Source organism: Oratosquilla oratoria, chromosome 1 (assembly GCF_046742065.1).
Source record: "Oratosquilla oratoria isolate Oo_2021 chromosome 1, ASM4674206v1, whole genome shotgun sequence".
Taxonomy (NCBI): Eukaryota; Metazoa; Arthropoda; class Malacostraca; order Stomatopoda; family Squillidae; genus Oratosquilla; species Oratosquilla oratoria.
This window is the reverse complement of record NC_134777.1, coordinates 99,687,325-99,695,862: the sequence shown is the minus strand read 5'-3', so window position 1 is coordinate 99,695,862 and position 8,538 is coordinate 99,687,325.

The window sequence follows — 8,538 nt, the reverse complement described above, 5'->3', positions numbered from 1 at the left end:
CACTCCCACCCATTCCATCTCCACATAATCTACTCCTATTCACCCCCATCCCTCCCTCTTATCTTGGCTCCTCCCGGATGACAGATCATCCCTGCATCTCGCCCACTGCCCTGGGTCAGAAGCAGTGCTGCAAGACACAGCACATCCAGAGCAAGGCCACTTCATTTAATCGGCAACCACCCCTCCATACCCTCATGCAGAAAAAGAGAAGATGGGGAGAAATCCCTTCAGGCTGTGTCAAATTATTATTCATACATACTCTCTCATCGCTGCCCTCCACCCACTCCTTTCCATGCATCACAGCATCATCCATACACAACCATTCTCCATTCACCCCTGTCTTCTGTCTTCTCCCTTCCTTCCTCAAGACATTCCCCTCTTTCCCAATGCCCCTTGTACCCCATCCATCCATCTCATCCTTGGATGCCCCCTCATGTTCACTCCTTCCACCCCTCTTTTACTAATCTTTCTTCACTCGTCCTTTTCATGTGTCCAAACAATCTCAATAATCTTTTATCAACCCTATCCTCAATTCCCTTTCCACCCCCTTCTCCTCCTCACCTCCGCATTTCTCACTCTGTCCAGCCTAGTAACCTGTATCATACTTTGTAGGCTCCTCATCTCAAACACATTCAAACTCCTCCTCTCTTGTGTTCCATGTTTCTGTCTCATACAGTGCTGTCAGCACAATCACTCCTTCATACAATTTCCTCTTAGCATCCATTCCCAAATGTCTATTTCTCAATACACTTTTTAACCTCCCAAGGCATTTACTTGCTTCTCTCAGTCTGCATTCTACTTCCACCTCCATTCCTCCCTTTCCCGCCACATTCACACCCAAGCATCTAAAACTATCCACTTCCTCCAGTCTCTCTCCCTTAATACTCACTTCTAGTCTGCTGCCACATTCTCCCCTTGTACATCTCATCTCCTTACTTTTACTCACATTTATCTTCAACTTCTTTCACACACCTTCCCAAACTCCATCACAAACTTCCTTAATCCTTTCTCCCATTCTGCCACAAGCACAGTGTCGTCAGCAAACAACAACTGGCTTATCTTCCACTTTTCTCCATTTTCTTTAACCATCTCTAATCCAAACCCATTACCCTTGCATTTACCTCTTGCACCACCCCATCCATATATAAATTGAACAACCAAGGCAACAAAATACATACCTGGCGAAGTCCCACATTTACCTCAAACCGCTTACTCTCCATTTCTGATTTTAACACAGGTTCTATAAAAGCTACTTAGTCAACGAAAAAGTCAACTAAAGGTCATTTATCATATTTGTTTATCACTCATACACATCAAAGGTGCTTGCATGATGGCATTCAAGAAACAATGTTACATGTTACATATTAGAATGTATTATTGGATGCCAAAATGCCATAAAACTATGAAGACCATCCTGAGTCGTGTGACTTGGAGGAGGGTTGAGGGTAGGAAGTTTTAATATCCAGGTCCACCTCCATTGCCTGTTGAACGAGTGACAATTGAGCATCCTTTCCTTCATAAAGGAAGAGATTATTCAGGACCTATCACACTCACAATGATGGAGGATGGAACCCCCCATAAATATTACATATCACATGCACAGCAACCAGACTGGTGCATTTAGAGTTAGCCTCAAATATATCAACCCTGACATTTCTGAACCTCTTTTGGAGATTTTGTGCAGTGTAGTCATTCCCAAGAACAGTAATTTAGGACATTGGGTCCAATTTTGTTGCTGGAGCAAAGTTTTTCAAGGAGGTATTAAACTATATTAACGTCTCTGTACGACAGGAAATAGCATAACATGGAAATTTGTCATAGCCTTGACACAAGTAGAGTCCTGTGGTTGTGCTATGTCATGCCCCTGTATGAATAAAGTCTCCTGTTTATAATTTTAAGGCACACCTTGCATGAAAATATATTATAAAAAATTATATGATATACTTGACCTGATTAATCACTGCACAATACCAGTCTGTAAAATGTGCCCTTTACATATGACCGCAGATAAAAAGCAGCGGAAACAGTCCTGATTTGGTGGGAAAAACTCATTCTGATTTCCCATTGGCTGAGGATCTTCAAACTACTTAGTCTGGATATGTTTTACCATGTTTGAAACATCTGCTCCCATTCGCTTAATATAAAAGAATAGGGCCTAGGACTACTGAGACAGGAGTCAAGAGAAGAGACAGGAATCAACAAAGAAAGGAAACAGAGAGACAGCTCCAGAACATAGCAGAAAGAGAAGCAAAGAAAAGAAGCTGAAGCCCAGGGCACATCTGAATCTGCCTATAATTCTCTACATTGTCGACTTATGACAACTCCACTAAACAAGTCCTTTGGTCCATAACAATGGGCCATCTTCAAAATAAAGTGCTCCAAACCTTCGTTTATCCAAATTCATTGGACACTATCCAGATTGCTGCTTGACTACAAGCAATGCAACTCTTCTGTTAATTCTCTATTTAAGAAGTATTTTCAAATATCTATTGTTCCTGACTACCAGAAAAAAACTACTAGAATCTGCCCCCTTCCAGAAGTTATCGTTCACCTCAAACCACCACTACCAGAAGCTGCTTCTTCTAGAAGTTATCGCTCACTTTAAACCACCACTACCAAAAGTTATTATTCACCTCAAACCACCAGTTCATCTCCCCAATGGTGGACTCACCTACACCATAATCAAGACTTTGTTTCACCCACGTAATCGTACGATACAAATTACTTGGTAAATCATCTGAATCCTCTTATTGTCATAGGCTTTTGGGAAGAGGGGAATGTCTGTTGAGGAAGGACGGGAGAGGACAGAAGACGGGTGAATGGAGAATGGTTGTATATGGATGATGTTGTGATGCATGAAGTGGAATGGGTGGGGGATGGGGGGTGAGGTAGTATGTGTGAGCAAAATTTGACACAGCCCGATGGGATTTCTCCCCGTCTTCTCCTTTTATGCATGGGGGGACAGAGAGAGGGGGTCACCGATTTAATGAAGCGGCCTTGCTGTGGACGCTGTGTCTTGCGACACTGCTTCTGACCCAGGGCAGTGGACAAGGTGCAGGGATGACCTGTCATCCAGGAGGTGCTAAGATAAGAGGGAGGGTGGAGGGGTGTGGAGTGTATTCAGGGATGGAATGGGTGGGAATGATTTTATGCCTTTTCCTTTTTGGCTACCTCCCTTGTAAGGGGGAGAAGGCCTTGGTATATGTATGTATGTATATTTTCATTTATGTGTCATGTGTTATTTTGTTAGTTTAATAATATTTAGTTTTAACTGAAACCTGTGAAAAGTCTGGGGTAAACTTACTCACTACGGTAAATATAACAAAAGAAACAATTAAAAGGTGTATAGACAAACTCAAAGTTAATAAAACACCAGGGCCTGACGGTTGGCATCCAAGAATCTTAAAGGAAATAAAAATGAGATTGTTGTTCCATTAGAAATTATTTTCAAGAAATCCATCATATCCGGAGATGTCCCAAGAGAATGGAAGCTAGCTAACGTTACTCCCATATTCAAAAAAGGTGACAAAAAGAAACCAAATAACTATAGGCCTATTAGTTTGACTTCGATCGTAGGAAAAATAATGGAAACTATCATCAGAGATGCTATCGAATATCATTTAGAAAGTAACCGTTTGATAAATGATAGCCAGCATGGTTTCAGACGGAAACGTTCTTGCGTGACTAACTTACTCGAATTCTACAACACAGTTATCTCGAATTATGACAAAAGAAACAATATAGATTTAATATATCTAGACTTTGCAAAAGCTTTTGATACCGTCCCACACGAAAGACTACTTACTAAATTAGCTTTGCATGGAATAAGTGGTAGCCTATTAGGTTGGACTAGTAATTGGTTGAAAGGTCGAAAACAGAGAGTTGTTTTAAATGGAAAAACTTCTGGATGGAAAAGTGTTGCAAGTGGAGTTCCTCAGGGTTCCGTTCTTGGGCCACTTCTATTCATAGTATATATAAATGATATAGACCATGGACTAAAATCTACTGTTTCCAAATTTGCTGATGATACAAAACTGTGCGGAGTGGCAAATGATCACTCAAACCAATTAGATATTCAAGAAGATTTAGATCAATTACAGCAATGGTCTGAAAAGTGGCTAATGAAATTTAACACAAGTAAATGCAAGGTAATGCACATAGGTAAAAATAACAGCAAGTACGATTACAAGTTATTTGGAAATTCGTTAACAAAAGTGGATAGTGAAAAAGATCTCGGCGTAATTATCAGTAACGACCTCAAATCATCCAAGCAGTGTATTTCAGCCTCTGAGAAAGCAAATAAGATTCTGGGATTGATTGCGCGATCTTTTGATTTCAAAAGTCCATCACTCATTAACAAGCTATATAAATCGTTAGTTCGTCCACATTTGGAATATGCTGTTTCCGTATGGTCACCGAATCTCATTAAAGACATTGACAGACTGGAAAAAGTACAACGGCGTGCCACAAAACTGATTCCAAATATCAAAAATAAATCATACGAAAATCGACTTAAGCACATGAATCTGTTTTCCATAAAAAAGCGTAGACTCAGAGGTGACTTGATACAGGTCTTTAAGATTTTAAAGGGAATTGACAACATCAAAAGTGACCAAATTTTCACATTGAATGAGAATCAGACAAGAAACAATGGTCTCAAACTGTCCGGAAATAGATTCAATTTGGAAGTAGGTAGAAACAACTTTGCCAACCGTGTAGTTAATGAATGGAATAAACTTCCTGCACAGGTAGTGCAATGTAGTTCAGTTCGAAGCTTTAAGAATCATTTAGATAAATACCTAAGTAAGATGCTGTAATTATTATAATTTATGTTATATTATTTGTTTTTGTTTTGTTATAATTTGTCTGTCTGATTTTCATTTATTATTAGTTATATGTCAATTTATTATCATTTACTATTTACCTGTTTGTTTGTTATTCAACTATACCAATGCATCTATTTATGTATTTTAATTGTTATTTACATTGTTATAGTTTTAATTTATTATTAATATGATTTTTTTTTTTTTTTTTTTTTTTTTTTTTCCATCCGACCTAGATATGGATCAAAAGGTCTCCTGTCGGCATGCTTTGCCTTTGTAAAAAAACTATCCTGCCTGAACTCTATCATTTGTCTGAACTGCACATGGCCTTACTTTTCTTAATTTTTCGTGTCCAACTAGCCTGACCCATAGGTGGGGTGTGACAAAATTCATAGCCCCCACCCCCAAGCACTGTGGATGAGAGGATTTTATGAAAGCATGATGGGGATGGTTCAAGGAGGGAGTCTTAAAGTGTGCAAGGATGGTGTGTGGAACAAGAAGGACAGGGGGAAATAGAAGAAAGGGTAGTGAATGGTGGGATGAGGAAACAAAGAAGGTTGTAGAAGAGAAGAAGCGAGCATTCACAGATTGGTTACAAAAGAGGACAGGGGAGTCATATGAGACGTACAAAGAAAAGAAAAGAGAAGTAAAGCAAAAGGTAAAGGAGGCAAAGAGGAGAGCAGATGTGAAATGGGGTAGGAGTATGACAGAAAATTTGGAAAGTAATAAAAAGATGTTTTGGAAAGAAATTAAGAGAGGAAGAGGAGGCGAATCAAGTAGGGAAGAAAAGGTAAAAGGTACAGATGGAGAGATGATAATGGAAGAGATGGCAGTGAGGGGAAGATGGGCAGAATATTTTAGGGAGTTGCTGAATGTGAAGGAGGATAGGGAAGGAAAGATAGCTGCAGTGGGAAATGCGAAGAAAATGAGAGTGATGAGTGAGGAGAATGGAGGAGAAATAAGGAAGGATGAGGTGAAGGCAGTTGTAAAGATGATGAAAGCAGGTAAGGCACCTGGTCTGGATGGATGCCATGCAGAATGTCTGAAAAAGGGAGGTTCAGTGATGGTGGACTGGTTGGTGAGGTTATTTAATGTTTGCTGGAGAGAGGGTAGAGTACCGGAGGACTGGAGAAGTGCCTGTATAGTTCCTCTTTACAAGGGAAAAGGGGACAAGTGTGAATGTAGTAATTTCAGAGGGATTAGCCTGTTGAGTGTAGTAGGGAAGGCTTATGGGAGGATCTTAATTGAGAGGATTAGGAGAGGAACAGAAGGAGTAATTGGTGAGGAACAGTGTGGATTTAGGACGGGTAGAGGTTGTGTAGATCAGATCTTTGTGGTAAGACAGATATGTGAGAAAGCTATAGGAAAGGGGATGTTTTTTTGGCTTTTATGGATCTGGAAAAGGCTTATGATAGGGTAGACAGAAAGGCAATGTGGGAGGTTATGCAGATTTATGGGATAGGAGGAAAGCTTCTGGGAGCTGTCAAAAGTTTTTATGAGAGTAGTAGAGCATGTGTTAGGATTAGAAATGGAGAGAGTGAGTGGTTTGAAGTAAAGGTGGGACTTCGTCAAGGATGCGTTATGTCGCCCTGGCTGTTCAACTTATACATGGATGGGGTGGTGCGAGAGGTGAATGCTAGGGTAGTGAGTCAGGGATTGGAGATGGTTAAAGAAAATGGAGAAAAGTGGGAGGTGAGCCAGCTGTTGTTTGCGGACGACACTGCGCTTGTGGCAGGGTCAGAGGAGGGATTGAGGAAGTTGGTGGCAGAGTTTGGGAGAGTATGTGATAGAAGAAAGCTAAAGATAAATGTGGGTAAAAGTACGGTGATGAGATGTACAAGGGGTGAAAGTGGCAGTAGACTGGAAGTGAACATTAAGGGAGAGCGACTGGAGGAAGTGGATAGTTTTAGATACTTGGGTGCAAGTGTAGCAGGAAAAGGTGGTGTGAAGGTGGAGGTAGAATGTAGATTGAGAGAAGCGAGTAAATGCCTTGGTGGTTTAAAGAGTGTAATGAGGAATAGACATTTGGGAATGGATGCGAAGAGGAGACTGTATGAAGGAGTGATTGTGCCAACAACACTGTATGGGGCAGAAACGTGGAACATAAGAGAAGAGGAGAGAAGGAGTTTGAATGTGTTTGAGATGAGGTGTCTGAGAAGTATGGTGGGGGTTACTAGGCTGGATAGAGTGAGAAATGAGGAGGTGAGGAGGAGAACAGGGGTGAAAAAGGATTTGGGAGATAGGGTTGATGAAAGAATATTAGGATGGTTTGGACACATGGAAAGAATGAGTGAAGAAAGACTAGTAAAAGAGGTATGGAAGGCAGATGTGGAGGGAGTGAACATGAGGGGACGTCCTAGGATGAGGTGGATGGATGGGGTGAAGGGGGCTTTGGGGAAGAGGGGAATGTCTGTTGAGGAAGGAAGGGAGAGGACGGAAGACAGAGGTGAGTGGAGAATGGTTGTATATGGATGATGTTGTGACTGCATGAGGAGGAATGGGCGGGGGGGGTGGGGGGTGAAGTAGTATGTGTGAGTAAATTTTGACGCAGCCCGAAGGGATTTCTCCCCGTCCTCTCCTTATATGCAAAGGGGGACGGAGAGGGGGGGTCGCCGATTAAATGAAGCGGCCTTGCTGTGGATATACTGTGTCTCGCGACACTGCTTCTGACCCAGGGCGGTGGGCAGGGTGCAGGGATGACCCGTCATCCAGGAGGTGCTCAGATGAGAGGAAGGGTGGGAGGGGTGTGGAGTGATTTAGGGATGAAATGGGTGGGAGTGTTTTTATGCCTTTCCCTTTTTGGCTACCTCCCTTGAAAGGGGGAAAAAGCCTTGGTATATGTATGTATGTATGATGAGTTTAACCAAGTCATGCCTGTAGAAAGTCCTGTATAAGAAAAGGGTGACTTGGGAAGAGTTGGAAACAATTCTGCAGGAAGCACAACTGTGGTTCAACAGTAGCCCATTAACATATCTCAAAGACAGATTTGTAGAATCCTCGACTCCTAATCATCTTTTATATGAAAAACTCATAAATCTCTATCCACCATTGGTAACATCAGATCCATCTGACCCCAATTTCTTGGGACATGTACAATTAATTGCAAGACACAGCTGTCTATTATCAATTATCAAACATTTTGAAAGAATTTGGAAAAGGGATTACTTGACTTCTTTGAGAAAAAAACATAATGGTTCCTTGAGACCAATGCAAACAAAACCACCCAAAGTGGGAGAAGTGGTGAAACTGGAGAGACTTGGACCACAACATGAGTGGCCATTAGGACGTATTGTTAAGCTAAACCCAGATGAGGAAGGTAATGTGTGTATTGTATATGTGTTATACAACAGGATGATTGTACAAGATCCCTAGACAAACTAGTTCCCTTGGAAGTTTATCCTCAAAAGCCAACACCTTTAACAGGTGAAGAATCCATTGGCGAGAATGAGACACCCTCAGTATGTCATACGAGACAAGCAGCCCAAAAGGCAATTTGATTAAGACAATCCTTGATTGACAATGCACAATTGTAATCAGATATGCTCCTTTGCCGCCTGGAGGGTGTAGGGAAAATCCAAGAGGCATTTTTTAGAGTAAATAAGCTATTATTACAAATTGATATAGACATCTGTGGTTACAACTTCAGTTAATTTAGTGAATTGAGGTCATAACCATAGAAGTCTATATTAATTTGTAATAATAGCTTATTTACTCT